This window comes from Elaeis guineensis, chromosome 2 (assembly GCF_000442705.2).
Source record: "Elaeis guineensis isolate ETL-2024a chromosome 2, EG11, whole genome shotgun sequence".
Lineage (NCBI taxonomy): Eukaryota > Viridiplantae > Streptophyta > Magnoliopsida > Arecales > Arecaceae > Elaeis > Elaeis guineensis.
In genome coordinates, this window is record NC_025994.2 from 52184067 (window position 1) to 52202914 (window position 18848).

Genomic DNA, 18848 nt, shown 5'->3' on the forward strand with positions numbered 1-18848 from the left:
AATATTTTGACTACCCATCAAATATTGGCTCACCTGGAAGAGTTATTTGGCGAACAGAGTCGCACGACCAAGTATCAAGTCTGTCAAAGACTTTTTAAGGCCAAGATGTGTGATGGACAGTCAGTCTAAGATCATTGTTTGACAATGATCAAGGATCTTTAGGAGCTTGAGAAGCTCGATATCATCTTAGATAAGGATTTTCAGATTGATGTGATCCTTCAGTCCTTGTCCGATGCATATGGTCAATTCATCATGAACTTTCATATGCATAAGATGCAGTGTACCTTGGCTGAGTTAATGAACATGCTGATTACGGCTGAGCTTTCTATGAAGGGTTCAAAAAGCTCAGTTCTTACTGTAGAGCGGACTTCTTCCAAAAGAAAGTCTTTTGGAAAGAAAAAGAAGTCTGCGAAGAAGCAGAAGGTGGATGGCAAGAAAAAGAAGACAGAACCGAAGAAGAAGGCTGCTGATAAGAAAAAATATTTCCACTGCCAATCAGACGGTCATTGGAAGTGGAACTGTCCTCAGTACCTGGCCACCCTGAAGAACAAGAAGGATGGTCCTTCTGGAGGTATGTTCATTTTAGAGTCTAATCTTACGATTTTTTCTGCATCCAGTTGGGTGCTTGACTCTGGTTCTAGTACTCATTTGTGCACTTCTATGCAGCATCTTGAGGAGAGCAGGAGGCTGAGGGATGGGGAGATAATCCTACGTATTGAAAACGAAGCAAGAGTTGCTACTGTGGCCGTGAAAACCTACCCTCTGCGATTATCATTAGGATTAGATTTATTTCTTAGAGATTGTTATTATGTGCCTGCAGCAAGTAGGAATTTGATTTCTGTTTCATGTTTAGCACAAGAAGGCTATGTGATTAGCTTTCATAAGGATCATTGTAATATTTTTTATGAAAATAATAAAGTTGCAGATGGTTTTCTTATTAACAATCTCTATCAGCTACATATTGATGTATCTGTATTTAATATTAAGTAAAATGTGAATGCCATAGGAATTAAAAGGCCTAGAGATAGTCTAAATGATAAGTATCTATAGTACCTAAGGCTAGGTCATATAGCGAAAGACAGGGTTAACAAATTGGAGAAATTTGGACTATTGAGTCTGTTGACTTTCGAGTCATATCCAGTTTATGAATCATGCCTTCAAGGCAAAATGACCAAGCTTTCTTTTGTGGGACATGGGGAAAGGGCCACAGACCAACTTGCCCTAGTACATATGGATGTGTGCGGCCCATTTGATGTGCCGGCTAGAGGCAACTACGTCTACTTCATTACCTTTATCAATAATATGTCTAGGTACGGATATGTGTTTCTAATGAAACATAAGTCTGAAGCTTTTGAAAGGTTCAAAGAATTCAGACATGAGGTAGAAAAACAAATAGGAAAGCCCATTAAGGTTCTTCGATCAAATCGAGGAGGTGAATACCTTAGTCGGGAGTTCCTAGACTATCTTAAGGACAATGGTATAGTCTCTCAATGGACTCCACCTGGAATGCCTCAATGCAACGGAGTTTCAGAATGGAGAAATCAGACCCTATTAGATATGGTCCGTTCCATGATGAGCTTCACGGACCTCTTCGAATTTTTTTGGAGACATTGTCTCATGACAGCAATTTATGTATTGAATAGGGTTCCCTCTAAAATCGTTCCTACCACACCATATGAGATATGGCATGGTAAAAAGCCAAGTCTGAATTATCTCAGAATTTGGGATTGTCCAGCTCATGTCAAGAGACAACAGGCGGACAAGTTAGAGTTTAGATATTTCAGAGCTCGATTTATAGGATATCCTAAAGAGTCATTAGGATACTATTTTTATATTCCAGAAGACCATAATGTGATTGTGAGTCGAAATGCTATTTTTCTTGAAAAATAGTTTATTCAAGATGGTGGCATCAGAAGAATAATTAAGCTCAAGGAGAATGTCTCCCAAGAGCAGTGAGCTAAAGAACCTGAGGAACCTAATCCATCAGAATCAGTCGTAACACAACCTCTTCCACCTCATAGATCGACTAGGATTTTTCATCCTCCTAAAAGGTACTTAGGTACGATACAAGAGGATGTAGAGGAAATGTTCCTCACGAGAAATGGTGCTCATGGTGATGACCCCAAGACCTATGATTAGGCGATATCAGATATCGACTCTGAGAAATGGTTAGAGGCAATAAGATCAGAAATTGACTCGATGCACTCAAACCAAGTCTGGACCTTGGTAGATCCACCTGAAGGTATTGTACCTATTGGGTGTAAATGGATCTTCAAAAGAAAGATAGGTGCAGATGGGAATGTGGAGACATTCAAGGCTAGGCTCGTAGCGAAAGATTATAGTCAGCGTGAAGGCATTGACTATCAGGATACCTTTTCGCCTGTAGCCATGCTAAAATCCATCCGCACATTGCTTGCTGTTGCAGCCTATTTCGATTATGAAATATGGTAGATGGATGTGAAAATGGCATTCTTAAATGGATATCTTGAGGAAGATATCTATATGGAACAGTCGCTTGGTTTTACATCTAGTGATGATGATCACAGGATCTGCAAGCTGTAAAGATCCATCTATGAACTTAAGCAAGTATTTCGAAGTTGGAATACTCATTTCAATGATGTCATCAAAATGTTTAGTTTCATCAAGAATGAGGAGAAATCATGTGTGTTCAAAAAGGTCAGTGGGAGCCCAGTTGTCATCCTCATATTGTACGTAGATGACATCCTCCTAATTGAGAATGACATTCCCATGTTGACCTCAGTCAAAGTATGGTTGTCTACGGAGTTCTCTATAAAAGATCTAGGAGAGGCATCCTTTATATTGGGTATTAAGGTCTATAGAGATAGACCAAATAGGATGCTCGGACTTTTACAGAAGATGTACATAGAGGAGGTGCTAAAAAGGTTTAGCATGGAAAACTCCAAAAGAGGTTTAGTACTTTTTAGACATGGCATTCATCTCTCCAAGAAGATGTGCCCTAGCACACCAGAGGAGATTGAATGCATGAGCAAGATCCCTTATGCTTTGGCAATAGGGAGCCTCATGTATGTCATACTATGTACATGACCTGATATAGCCCATGCTGTGAGTGTCACAAGCAGATATTAGTCAAATCCAAGCGAAGAGCACTGAACTTCTGTGAAATGTATCCTTAAGTACTTGAGAAGGACTAAGGATATGTTTCTAGTCTTTGGAAATGGAGAACTCCAAATTCAGGGATATATAGACTCAGACTTTATGTCTGATATAGATGATCGAAAGTCGACATCTGGAAGTTTATTCATTTGCAATGGTGGTGCAGTCAACTGGAAGAGTTCAAGCAGATGGTGATTGCTGATTCCACCATGGAGACAGAGTATATTGTTGCATCGAAAGCTGCGAATGAGGCATTCTGGTACAAGAAGTTTGCCGCAAAGCTTGGAGTGATGTCATCGGATGCCATACCTCTTTACTGCGATAATAATGGTGCCATAGCCCTAGCTAAGGAGCCAAGATCTCACCAGAAGTCTAAGCACATCGAGCGGCGATTCCATCTGATCCGTGATTACCTCGAAAAAGGTTATGTCAAGGTCAAGAGAGTCAACTCCACAGACAATGTGACAGACCCACTAACAAAGCTATTAGGCCAGCAGAAGATCGAAGCCCACCTTGAGAAGATGGGACTTAAATATGTAGCCAATTGGCATTAGGTTAAGTGAAAGTTTGTTAGATGTGTGCCCTAGATGTCAGATCGACTAACACATTCTTGTACAGATCTGAGGGCAAATTTATAATTTTGACTATAAATGAATATAAAAATTATTTTTCTATCACATTATGTACATTGTGTCTGTGATACATCCTTTGAGTTAGTAGGAATGTAAATTTATATTTTTAAGAGTTAAAAATTTAAGGCATGAATTTACATAACTAACTCATAAACAGCTCCTGACCATAGGATCATCACGAGGATAGTGATCGATCCGGAAGGTTGGTGTACGATCGCTTTCTTAGGGTAGATGTGTCTTTAGTCTATGGTATGGAGACACCGAAGCGAGAGTACAGGTATTCGTTGAGAATGAGAGTACTGAGCGTGACCACTTCGAGCAGTCATAAGGAAGTCTATCTTCTCGTCAATGACTAGCTCGATGCTGCAGTTGTGTGTCTAGTTCTTTGACCTGAGGAGCATCGATAGTTCACCTTGAGGGTGTTATAGTTTGACTACACCATAACTTGATCTCCTAGCCATTCGGAATCCTAAGATGTGTGTTGGCTGTAGCATATTCATTGTAGGAACTAGGTCGCACCAAGATGGGATCTATCAACCTCGGTAGATGAGAGGAGTAGTCCTATGATAATTGAAAGATCGAGTCCTTAAGCCCATGGCCATGGCAGAGTAAAATAATAGAAAAGAGTTTTTCATTAAGGTTTTACATCAGACTCAGATCGATCGATTAACTCATATGACTGTGTTGGGTTTAACGAGTTCATCTTAACCCTAATTCAGTCGGGACTCATGATAAAGGAACTCAATCACACAGGTAACTGCACCGAGAGGTTCATCTTCAGATCTGATGGGTTGCCACTACATACTGCTAGGTATCACTGGTGGATTTTGAGAGCAATTAGAATGATATTGATGATCGATCATTCTAATTGTCTGAATCAGAAGAGTTCGATCCATCGAAAGGAGTTTCGATGATGTCGATGATGAGATTACGGCATGTCTCATTATCATACAGAATTGAACCTAATTGGGTCACACAAATAAGGATTAGGGTCTGGATGTCATCAATTGGGCTAACCGGATTGATCTGGATTAGATCCAATTAGGTTCAAGGAAATCGTGCTAGCACTCGATTGAGCCTAACTTTCTCCTTGTGTAATCTTTTCTGTCTTTACTGAGCCAAATATGATTTGACTCATCCAAAAAATCTTAAAAAAAATTTTCTCAGTCTAAATGAAGCTTGTCCAACTCAAAAAAGGCTTGTCTTAATTCATGAGATGAATTTAAGACAACACCTGCTAATTCCTAGCACCTACCAATTTCATTTTAGGACATCTGTCAAAAGTTGACATATGGGTCTTAAATTGAAGAGAGCTCATTGGAGAATTTTTATGGAGTGTCCACATGCCAAAACCCAATTGAATTGGGTGCCATAATCAGATTATGGCGTGAGCCCAATTGGATTAAAGTGAGCGCCCCAAATGGATAAGAACCAAAGAGTCCTGATAAACACGGACTCTTTGGCGCCACCTTGCTTGAGCTTATCTAATGTTGGCGTCAACTTAGGAGAGAGGGTGGGGTTTTTATCTGATATGATCAGATGACATCACTCCACCAATCAAAATTTTTTTAAAATTTATTAGAATTTTTTGATTGGTTGAACGATGTGGCACTGCGCACCATACAGGGTCTATATAAATCCTGCTGCGCCTAGGGTTTCATGGAAGAAGTTGTTTCATGCACAAAACCCAATATTTGCTACCCCCTCCCCTCTTCTCCATATCCTCCCTGCTCTCCTTCCTCCCCTCTTCATGTCTAGAGAGTTGGACATCCATCTGGCAAAGATCCAAGGCGTGGTGATGCCTGGAACAGAAGGCTGCAAGACTTCTTCGACAAGCTGCTGGTCCAACTTCTGGAAGACTTTTGAAGATCTTTCTAATCAGATTTAGATCTGATTTTTGGAGCATAGATTTATGAGGAGAAGACATTTCAGGTCCTACCTAAGTGGATATCGGTAGAGGCTAGGTGCTTGTGTGGCAACATCAGAACCTCGGGCTGTGTAGAGATCATCTACAGGGTAATCAGATTCCCTTGAGGTATTTCTTCTTTCATCAAAGTTTTAGATTTAATTTTAGATTTGTAATATCAGATATGAAAATTAGATCTAGAGACTTAGATCTAAAATATATGTAGGATAAAAAATTTTTAAATTTATTCTGTCCCAAATTTGGTGAAATCTGGATGATCCTACGAGGAAAAGCGGTTTTCCTCCTTCATACACACCATAAAAGATCCCATCGAATGGGTAAATAGGATTGTGAAACTCTGATTTCTCCTATGATCGGATGGCTATGAAGATCTATCCAATCAGATTACTATACTACTCAGATTTTAAATTAATTATTTAGATCTAATCTAAATAATTAAAATCAGATTTTATAAAGATCAGCACAAACTAGGACAACCTTTACACTGTAAGGGGTAAACCTTATAGTAGGATAATCTTATATCAGTTTGTGCGATCAGATATATAATTAATTTGAGATTTAAATATCATATATCAAATTTAATTTAAACTAAATTATAGATCTAAATGTATATAATATTAGGTTATATACAAAAAAAATTCATGTCATAAGAAACCTAGCTCTGAAATCATGTGAAGGAAAAACTAGTAGTTCAAAGCATGTAATTTTAAAATTTTATAGCAAAAAAATAAAAAAAATTAAATACTTTAATCTTTTAAACATACCTTAGATTAGATCTAAACCACTATTAAGGATCTATGATATAAAAAAAAATCTGATATAAAATAGAAAACTGTATCGATCACATCGATGTCTTGAATCTGATCTAATCTTTAGATCACATCGATTGAGTTCAGAACTCATCACCTTTTTATAAGTTGATGATCTTCACTACTGATTGGTATGGTATGAAGCTGTCACTGATGCCAAGCAGCCGCACAGGTCGTCTGCCTCTACAAATTGTCCACTCAAAGCCCTAATCAGATCTTTCTTCGTAAGAGTACCAGCTCGTGTCGAAAGCTCTAGATGGCTGATCCAAGCTCCTTTCTTTGGATCTTTCAGACTCTTCTTGATCAAAAGATGAAGCTTTATAAGAAAGTGATGGTGTGGGAGATTGAATAAGACTCACTCTTGTATTTTTCTTCTCATAAAATTTAGAGTTAAAACCTTAGACCCTACACCTCACGCCCAAGAGGAAGAACACTTCCTCTATTTCTCATGCACGAAATCCCAACCCACTCTCAATTTTTCACACCCCAACTCTCAAGTTTCTCATGCCAAAAATGACTTCTAATCTCACACAAAACTGATCTCTTCTTAAGGGTGGCATCCCATGGAAGATAAGGATAAGGAAAAGGTAGTTTTGGTTCAATTTCAAACATTGGTTGATCTTTATCATCAATTCAAATCAAATTTGAATCAAATTTTGAATCAAATATTATCTTTATCTTATGAACTTAGAGAGGGATTGACCAACATTAGAATGGTGCAAAAAATCCCATGCAAATATATTTTATGCATGGAGAAAGGTGATGGCGTGAAGAGAAGAGTCCAACTCAATTTGGACTCTAGATTTTCATTCAAATTCAAATCCATTTGAATTTAAATCAATCAATTTTTAATTTAAAAAAAAATAGATATGGAAATAAAAAAAATTTTGGGCATGAGAAAAAATCACATAAAAAAGTTTTTTGCATGAAGAATAAGAGGGCGCAGAGAAAGGAGGTGCAAGGGATTTGAATTCGAATTATTTTCTAATCTAATTAGATTCTTTACCCAACCAGATTAGGTTAGATCTAATTGGATCACTAAATTTAATCTAATTAGATAGTAAATAGATTCAATTAAATTTTTATCAAATTAAAAATTAATCAAGCTCAAGTCCTCATCAAATCAGGGATCGAACATCCTTAGCGATTAGGTCATCTCATATCTAATCGGATCAAACCAAATTGAATCCAATTTAATTAGGTTTGATCCAAACTTTAATACTCAATCAAATTGAGCTAATTAATAATCTAATTACTAATCAATCCTCTTATAATTCATCAATAATTAATGAATTAATTTATTACAACTTTTGCACAGGCTTAATCATCAATCGAATTGACTGTTTTATTTTAGAACGATTCTTAATCGTCGATCAGTCATATGATCAGTTAGAAATTTCTTTTAAGTATGATCCCATAGGTTCAAATCTAAGCTGGTAGTATAGGAATAATTTTTCTATATCAATTAAAGTGATCATCTCGCAATAATACCTAACATCTGGATAGGTCAAAAGATTGTGAAGCATCATTTAAGAACCTATTGGCATATGGTTACCGTATAATTCATCCCTTTGATCAAAATGCTCAAGGTGACTTAAAGTTTAACTATCAACCCTGATATGATCATCCATATTATATTTTAATTTTTAAAATTCATCACATGGATTATCCTGATAGAGATTTTATTGAATTAAAATATACTGATACATTAACTCCTACTTATTCAGAGGGGTCAATTCCATCTTGACTCACACACTGACTTCTCAAGTACTTGACTGTGTCTAAAAATTTTTCATCACTAAACTAAAAATTTAGATAGTACGATATTAAAGCATACTGAGTTGCTTGTAAGTCACCATGGTGATCTCAGATCGGAGAGACACTTATATCCATATCCTTCATGAGCTACTCTTGACAGCAGAGTGCTCAGTAGATGGTCATGTTCAATGAGATATACTCTTACATCTCACTTATATGCGATGTCAGTATTTTTATACTCTTTTGTTAAGAGAACAACCAACGTACATGGCACACAACAATCTATACTTGATATGGCTATCATCTTAATAATAGTATATCATTTGGTCATGAACTTAAGGTTTAAGGACTAAATGATATATCCTCTTATATCGAATCAAATAGTTCTAAGAACTTCATCAAATAACAGAAGTTCAAAATAAGATATACACAGTGATAAAAAAATTAAATAATATTTATTAATTCAATAATTCATATACAATTATAATAATAAACTCAACCATCAACAGACTGACGATTGACTTTGAGACATAATTACTAACATTTGAGGCATACATTATTAGTGGTTAATATTTGAATGCTCTTGATCGTAGGATCATCACATAAGGTAGTGATCAATCCAGTTAGATCGGTATACGTATCATCTCCCTTTTAGACAGATGAATCTCGAGTCTGCAGTATAGGGATACTGGGATAAAAGTGCAAATAATTTTTAGAGAATAATTTGTACTGAGTATGATCAATATGAAAAACCATTTGGATGACTACTCACTCATTAGTGGTTTGCTCGATGCTGAGTGGTGTGAGTTATCCTTTGACCTGTAGTGCATTGGCTATTCGTAGTGAGGCTATTGAGTTTAACTGTACCTAAACTTAGACTCTTAACCAATTGGGTTCTTACGATGTATGTTGGCTTCAGTGGGTTCAGATTTACTATTTGGAGTAGGATGTACCTAAATAAAATCTATCGACCTTGATGGAAAAGGTGAAGTTTTATATGATTCGTGAGACTGAGTTCAAGAAATCTTCGATGGAAGCAAGTGTGAATACTATAAAAGAGTTTTCATGAGATTTACAAATGAATTTAAGTTGAGCCAATCTGGCATATGACTGATGTTGGAGTTTGATGAGTTCTCCATGACCTCCATCGAGTCGAGACTCATGATAGAAAGACTGAATCATACGATAACTGTACCTAAAGATTAAATATTTTTATTTTGTTAGATTGTTGCTGCATACTGCTAGATGTTATTGGTAGATTGTAAGACTTATCGAACATCATCTTGATGATCGATGACCCTAGATGGATAGATTTAGAATTGTTCCAACCCATCGAAAGAAGTTTCGATGATATTATGATGGAGATCATAGTATATCTCACTATCAGATAGAATAAAATCTATGAAGATGATTGCTGTTGTGGGAAGTCAAAAATAAATCTAACTCAAATATATAGATAGGGTGAGTCAGAATCGTATCCTCATGGATTGCATTGTTACGATTAAATTATTTTGGATTTAAATTAAAGAGCCAAGTAGAGAGCAATTAAGAAACTATTTACATTAACTAGAAAGAAAATAAATAAAGAGAAATACTTAAAGGTTGGTTGTAGATATGAAAGGAGTTCTTGGGATCTCAACTGCTCTCTTAATAGACAGATGGTATCCTTTTTATCATGCCTTGGCTATGTATCTAATCAATAGAGATATAATCTATCATAGAGAGTACAACCCGTACCCATAGATTATGGCTCATTTCTTAAAATTATAGGCTAGTCAAAATTGATTTAGGTACCATAAAAGAGTTATCACCTAAAGATAATCTATCCAAAGAGCACGAATTGTACCCATAGATCACGGTTCATCCCAAAGATAATAGATTATTCTAAATTGACAACTTATATAATGTAAGTAAAGATAAAGAGATATAAGCATGAAAAAATAATTCTTTATTGTATGAAAGAAAAGAAATACAAAAGATCTCACAATGAAAAATGCTATCTAAAAAGATTACTGATAGAGCTCCTAAGAGGTGGTTGTCTAACCATTCATCGAGAGATTCTTCATCACATTCTGCATTTTGAATACTAAAATTCTTTTTTTGATACTTGGAGAAGACCTTCAGTAGCATCAAGAAGAGGTGGAGAATAGGCTGAGAAAAGTGGGTTTGAAAGGGGTTAAAAAGTGGAAGAGGATTGCTGAAATTTTTAGGCTGCAGTCTGTAGGGCTGCAAAGGGAGAAAGATTTAGAGAATTTTTTAGAGGCTTTTGGATGTGTGATTTCTATAGTTTGTAGGAGACTAATAGAGATAGCAGAGTTTGAAGGAAAAAGGCTAGACCTATGGCCAGCTAAAAATCTCGGAAGATAAGGTTGGCGTGAAGAAGGGCTGTGGCATGGAACATAAGGCTATAGAGCTTTTGTCATGGGGAAGGCTTGGAGAGAGATGATCTCCATAAGAGGAAGTATATTTTAAAGAGGAGGGATAGGTGTGTATTTATAGTGAGGATGGGCATTAGGGTTTCATTGTGGCATGCAAGAATTAAAAGGGGTGTGGGGACTTTGTTGGTTTCACGTGTAAGAAAGGAAGAAAGAGGAGTTTGGCATGTAATAATTAAGAGATGAGGCATAGAAATTTTGTGAGGCATGAGGGAATGTGAGTATGAGGGGCTTGGGTGGCTAGGCCGTGGAGGAAGTTAGGATTTCATGAAGAGGCATGGTGGCATGAATAAGGACCAATGGATGGAGCATCTTGCTTCTCCTCCATCGAATGATTAGTCGTGTTCACATTTGGTTCTATTTATCTTCTAATCTGAGCTCTTAATTGGAGAGGTTGCTTCTTGACCTTTGATCTTTAAGTCATGTTTATACTTGAATGGGAGCTGGTTGCCCGGTTCACTCGAATTGGAGCCAATTTGAGTCTAATTTGAGTTGCATGAGCCTAAAATCTTAATTACCTATAAAATAGAGTAGAGAGCATCAAATTTTAATAAAATAATATCAATTATTATAATATTTAATATCTCTAGTAATTTAATTTAAGTGTTCATCATACTCTCCAATTTGAATTTTACTCATCCTTGAGTAAAAAAAGAATTTAGTGCTAGATTCCTTTTTAGCTTAGTGTTTCGAGTTTTATCGAGCAACTTTATTTTTTCTTTCAAAGGATCGTTGATGTTTAGTAGAGCGAGAATGAGATATGTCATTAAGATATTAGTACTTAACCAATATGAGAATTAAGTGAAGAATATTAAAATTTTTCTAAACTTTTTTTAAATTGCTCCTATTTGTATCTCTAAATCATTTATCTTTACATGGACGAGTGTATTGTTACTTCTATCCTTCATTTATTATAAAAACATCTTCATGTTGCCCACTTTTTGTCAAGAACCATAATACTTACTTAGGCGAAGAGGCCCAGTTACCCAGTGGGAGACCAATGTTTAGACTTTACTCTTTTTATTTTTTATTTTTTTAATGTTGTACTGCTATTGAGTATCTTAACCCAGTAAGCTTTCTATCTGATCCATATAATGAGTTTGCAACCAATGATTGTCAAATTAGATAACTTTAGGGCACTAGATATAAAATATCCCTTAGACTTATTTGCTCGAATCAAAAAGACTATGAGTTAAGACCAACGAGCTTCTTTGTCCTTCTTACCTTTTGATGTGTACCTCAATGCTTGCTTACATAAAAAGTCGATTATTTGATGAGAAGTACTTGAAAATTATTTTATTTTAATTATTAGTTTTTTATAAAGAATTATATAGTTTTTCTACACTAGCCCATAAGAAGTAAACTCTTCTTTGAGGAGGGTAGAAAAAATTAAAAGTGCTCACAAAAAAAATATTTATGTTCTAGACTTAACTTTTTATTGAATTTTTTTAATACTTGATCCTTCAGCATCTCATAAACTATTTGATCTATGCATTAATTTACTTAAAAAAATTGGTTGATTCAACTTGATTCTTAAGCATAATCGGGTGCGTACACACTGAATACTAACTTACTTGAGGATTTTAATTTTTTTAATTTATTTATTCTCTCCTCTAATTTAATTTTTATTGTCTCTAACGAAAGAAGAGAATCATGATAAAGTCAATATAAAATATAACACGAAAGGATACCACCTGAGTTTGATGTATGTATTCATTGTTGGCTGAGAGGTCCTTTATTGTTGGGCATGGTGTGTTCTTGACTCCAACTACATGGTGCTCCTCCCAACTTGGCTAATTATCTTTCTCGAGGATTTGTATGAGATGAAAAGAAACTAAAGAAAAAAAAAGCATAAGCTGGGTTGCCTCTCAACAAATGCTAAGTTTAACATCTTTAGCCAGACTTTTATTAAAAGTACTCTTAAAAAATTAAGTTGCCTCCCAATAAATTCTAAGTTTAAAGTTTTTAACCAAACTTTATAATTCTACCTATCTTGTATTGAATATGAGATTGACAAACTCCAATGATTTTGGATTGCCAACCCAAGGAAGATAGCTTGTAGCCCCATTATTGATAAATTTCATTACTTTGTCATCAATTTTCAAAAAATAATTCACAACCCTATTATCGATAAATTTCACACTTTCATTATTATCAATTTTTGGAAGATGGTTTGCAACCCTATTTTTTGTCTCTTATTTATTGAGAGTTGTTTGTATATATTCTTCTAAAATACTTCTAAATTGGATTTCTAGATTAGAAGTTGGATCCAATGCACTGATTACTGGGAGCAAGTTATAAGGTCCTATGCATATATACTCATATATGATCGAGGGTGGCTTTAGTTCTAGGATCGATAGCAATTTTAAAGAAAGAGCTATTGGAGTAGGTATTGTAGGTAAAAGTTCAGATTTCTCAACCCATAAGAGAGTGGTGCTAAAATTAGACGGCTCTAGTAATGTGTGCACATTTTCAACATATCCATCTTGGTCAAAATCATCCACTCCAAAAGGATCCCAATGTGTATGCATTGGGTCCTAAGAAATTCTTTTAGGGGTAGCTTCCTCTATTGTATCTTTTAGAGGTGAAGGCATATGGTAGAATTGGATTGCTCTGATTAATTTTTTTTTAATTTATTTAAAGGAAGAGGAAGAGAAGAAGAAGAAGAGAAGAAAAATGAAAGAAAGAGAGAAGTTCTAAGGATGAGAACCCTAAGAGAGTCTTAGACCTAGAGATGATAGATGTGAAGAATTTAATTTAAGTTAGATATTGTTAATTAGCAATCAAGTAGGTCAATCAATCCTAGCTAAAGGTTGTCCTAAATCTAGACAGCTTCTAACTAATATGGTCACCTTCAAGCACTCTAAGTAAAAAACTAGCCACTCAACTGGTCAGGTAAATGTAAGGTTGGTGAGGGTCTCCCTGTTATTTTTTTTAGATACCAATTAAATTAGCCAGATAAGTGAATGGAATCAATTAATGAACCACCTTCCTTCAGGATGTAATCTCTGAACCACTTTCCTAAATATTACTTAAACTGACCAACCTTAATCTAGTCCAACTTTTAGGGTTACTTGTCCTATTGAGCTCGAAAGTCCTTAGGGGCCAATATCTAATTGATTTTAAATTAAAGTTTAGATTAATGCAAATACAGGATGATTATTTTTGGACTAAATAAGGGTAATCAAATCCCCACCTTATCTTGTTAATTGGGTTAAGTGTCCTTAAATCAATTATGTAAAGATGCAATACAAACACACTAGATGTCCAATTCAAGTAAGAAGATTTTCAAGTTTAATTAGTTTCTATATATTAATTAAGTATTATGAGGTGTAGGGTTTGTTTCTTTTTATGTTAAGTTATTTAAAGTAGGATAAATAATAGATAGATTTTAATTAAGTTAATTAGACTTAAGAAGATTTAGAGAATCTAACTAAATAGGAAGTAAATTAGGCTAAGATTAAAAGGCAACTAAGTTTCTTATAAATAAAGCAAGCAATCAAATATACTTTTAGGATAGTAAATTATTCTAACTTATAAAAAGTAGTAAATCACTAAGTTATAGGAAGCAAAAATTTTTTCTTAAGTACTCTAACTAGAAAGCAGTAAATCTACCATATATGAAAAGTAATATAAGGCAGAAATTTAAAGAGAGTAAAAATATGCAACTAAAATAAAGCAGTAAATAAGAAATAACTTTTTTTTGATTTTTTAAAATTTTTTTAGACTCAAAGTAACTGAAACATGATCTCTGATAGTAGCACCAAAATTTGATGCTATCATGGGTGGTCAAAAATAAATCTAACTTAAACTATATAATAGGATGAGTCAGAATCGTATCCTTAAGGATCGCATTGTTATGATTAAGTTGATTTGGATTTAATTTAAAGAACCAAGTAGAGGGCAATTAAGAAACTATTTAGATTAACTAGAAAGTAAGTAAATAAAGAGAAATACTTAAAGGTTGGTTGTAGATATGGAAGGAGTTCTCAGGATCTCAACTGCCCTCTTAATAGATAGATGGTATCTTTTTTATCATGCCTTTCCTCTACATCTAATCAATAGAGATATAACCTATCTTAGAGAATAAGATCTGCACCCATAGATCATGGTCCATCTTTTAAAGTTATAGGCTAGTCAAAATTGATTTAGATATCATCAAATAGTTATCACCTAAAGATAATCTATCACTAGAGCACAAACCATATCGATAGATCACGGTTCGTCCCAAGAATAATAGACTATTCTAGATCGACAACTTATGAAAAGTAAATAAAGATAAAGAGATATAAGTATGAAAAAATAATTCTTTATTGCATAAAGGAAAAGAAATACAAAAGATCTCATAATGAAAAATACTGTCTAAAAAGATTATAGATAGAGCTCCCGAGAGGTGGTTGTCTAGCCTGCTATCGAAAGATTTTTCATCATGATTTGCATCTTGAACTCTGAAAATTTCTTTTTTGAGACTTGGACAAGACCTTTAGCAGCATGAAAAAAAAATTTGGTGGAGAATAGGCTAAGGAAAGTGGGTTTGGAAGAGGTTAGAAGATGGAAGAGGGTTGCTAAAATTTTTAGGCTGCAGTCTATATGGCTGTAAAAGGAGAAAGGTTTAGAGGACTTTTTGGAGGCTTTTGGATGTAGGATTTTTTATAGTTTGTAGGGGACTTATGAAGGTTTAGGATGGAAGAGTTTTGAGGGAAAAAGGTTGGACCTATGGCTAGCTAACAATCTAAGAAGACAAGGATGGCATGAAGAAGGGCTGTGGTGTGGAACCTAAGGCTATGAAGATTTTGTCATAAAGAAGGCTTGGAGAAAGATGATCCCCACAAGGAGAAGTATATTTTAGAGAGGACTAGGTGTTGGATGTATGCCCTAGAAGTCAATTTTGGCTGATGCATATCATATCTCTAAGACATAGTTTTGTACTTATTGGATAGTTATATTACCATTCATGTTTATATGTCCATGAATCATCCAAGGGATTAACAAGATGATGATGCATATTCTCAAAGAGTTGAGAATTTGAGACATGTATCATTAATAGTTAATTTTTAAATTGCTCCTGATCATAGGATCATCATAGGGGATAGTGATTGATCTGGATAGATCAGTGCATAAATTACTTTCTTCGGACAAATGGGTCTCGAGTCTGTAATGTAAAGACACTGGAGCAAGAGTGCAGGTGCTTGTTAGAGAACAATTAGCACTGAGCGTGACCAACACGAGAAGATACATAGATGTCTGCTCACTTGATAGTGATTTTTTCGATACTGCAGTTGTATGACTGATCTTTTGACCTGAGATGGCACTACTACTCGCAGCGATGCTGCTGGAGTTTGACTAACACATCAACATGAGTCTCAAAGAGCTCTTGTAGTAGATGTTGACGACAATTGATCCACTGTAGGAGTAGGATGTGCATCAAGATGGGATCTATTGATCCTAGCAGAAGGGAGTAGTCCTATAAAATTTAAGAGGCAGAGTCCTTAAGTCTATGGCCATAGCAGTGTGATTCATGAAAAAGAGTTTTCATAGAGTCACATATAGACTCGAGCTGGTTGAATCTATCATATGATCGATGTTGAGGTTTGATGATTTATCCATGACCTGCCATCTGGTTGGGACTCACGATAGAGGGACTATATCATGTGCTAATTGCACCTAAAGGTTCATCTTTTATTCTACTGGATTGCTCCACTACATACTGCTAGATGTCACTGGTGGATTGTGAGACTCATGAGGACCATCTTGATGATCAATGATCTTTGTGGGCTGAGTTGGAATTGTTCCAATCCATTAAAAAGAGTTTCAATGATATTATGATAGAGATCACAATATATCTCACTATCAGACAGAATAGAACCTATGGGGTCACACACAAAAGAGATTTTTGACTAATTAGATGGTTAAATTATGATTATGAATCGTAACAGGATTTGGTTATCAATTTGATTGATAATTGATCCAATGCAAATGTTGCATTATGTAACTTACTAAAGAATTAGTGAGTTATAGAAGGATTAATTAGTAATAAGATTGCTAATTGACTCAATTTGATTAAGCAATGGGGCTTGCATTAAGTTAAATTTAATTGAATTTAATTTGACTCATTATGGATTTGATTTGATCAACCCCAATAGGGTTATAGGATAACCCTAAAAGGATCAGATGATTAGTCCCAGTTGAATTAAGATTTGGGTTTGACCCAATTTCTAACTAGACTAGGATGTATGAATTCTTATTTGAACTAAAAATTCTCGTGGGTGCATCAAATTCTAATTGGATTAGGATTAAAAATTGAGTTTGACTCAAGCACAAAGAAAGAGTCCAATAGGACTAGGATTCCTCCTCCAATTAGGAGATATAAAATCTAAATAATTTGGGCTTCAAATCAGATTTTGATTCTCATCTATTTGAGTCTAATCTGATCCTAATGTGATTAGGATTAATTGATATTTTAAATTAGTTTAAAATAGCCATCTAATGAAGAGTCCCAAGGGAATAAAAGACTTCCTTCCATGCGCCAACAATCCAGCCCACGTCAAACCAGATTTCATGCCTTTTTTTTGCCCATTATTAGTGTGTAAGAAAGAAATAAATCCCCTTTCTTTATCGTGTAAACCTGGGTGAATGTGGATAGATGTGGGCGGCACAAAATTAGGAGAGTCCAAGATTGCAATGACTCTTGTATCCTATCCAAAATCAAACTCCATCTTATGTCTATTTAAACCACCACCTTGGGATGTTGGATGCTAAGATAGAGACCAGGTTTTGATGCCCAAAATTAGAGAAGGAGTGGAGAAAAATAAGGAGAGAGGGTGCGGCATCTTGGTGCAAGGCGTGAGGTATTTTCTCTTCATATTCTTTCTTTCTTGCAACAACCAATTGTTAGTTGTTTGGACATCTTATTCCCTTCCTCTTGTCTATGTTTAGATATGGATGTCTCCTCTTTCCTTTGTCCAAAAGTTGAATAAAATTTCTACATCTCTATTGTAGAGATTTGGTGCATGGATTTTAGGAATAAAAGAGAAGAAAATATTCTTCTCATGATCTCTAGCATAGAGATCAAGATCATCCTACAACTTTTTATTCTCTAAGAGTGTCTTAGGAGAAAAGATAATTTTCAACCATCAAGATACGATCTCTACAAGGTGGCTAGCACTCTAGTGAGATCAAAAAGCTTTTGATCAGATCAGAGTCTCGTATAGATATCCATAGAGGTCGGATGCTTGTGTAGCTAAAAAAGACCTTCAGAATGTTAGATGCGTGCCCTAGATGTCAGATTGACTGACACATTCCTATACAAATCTAAGGGTAAATTTATAATTTTGACTATAAATAAATAAAAAGATTATTCTACTATCACATTGTCTACATTATGTCTGTGATACATCCTTTGAGTTAGTAGGAATGTTAATTCATATTTTTAAGAGTTGAAAATTTAAGACATAAATTTATATAACTAACTCATAAACAGCTCCTGACCATAGGATCATCATGAGGATGGTGATCGATCCGAAAGGTTGGTGTACGATCGCTTTCTTAGGATAGATGTGTCTTGAGTCTACGGTGTGGAGACATCAGAACGAGAGTACAGATATTCGTTGAGAACGAGAGTACTGAGCGTGACCACCTCGAGCAGTCATAAGGAAGTCTACCTTCTCATCGATGACTAGCTCGATGCTGCAGCTGTGTGTCTAGTTCTTTGACCTGAGGTACATCAACAGTTTATTTTGAGTGTGTTATAGTTTGATTATATCATAACTAGATCTTCTAGCCATTTGAAACTCTAAGATGTATGTTGGCTGTAGCATATTCATTATAGAAACCAGATCGTACCAAGATGGGATCTATCAACTTCGATAGATAAGAGGAGTAGTCCTATGATGATCGAAAGATTGAGTCCTTAAGCCCATGGCTATGGCAGAGTGAAATAATGGAAAAGAATTTTCCATTAAGGTTTCACATCGGACTTGGATCAATCGATTGATTCATATGACTGATGTTGGGTTTGACGAGTTCATCTTAATCCTAATTCAGTCAGGACTCATGATAGAGGAACTCAATTACACAGGTAGCTGCATTGAGAGGTTCATCTTTATTTCTGATGGGTTGTCACTATATACTGTTAGGTATCACTGGTGGATTT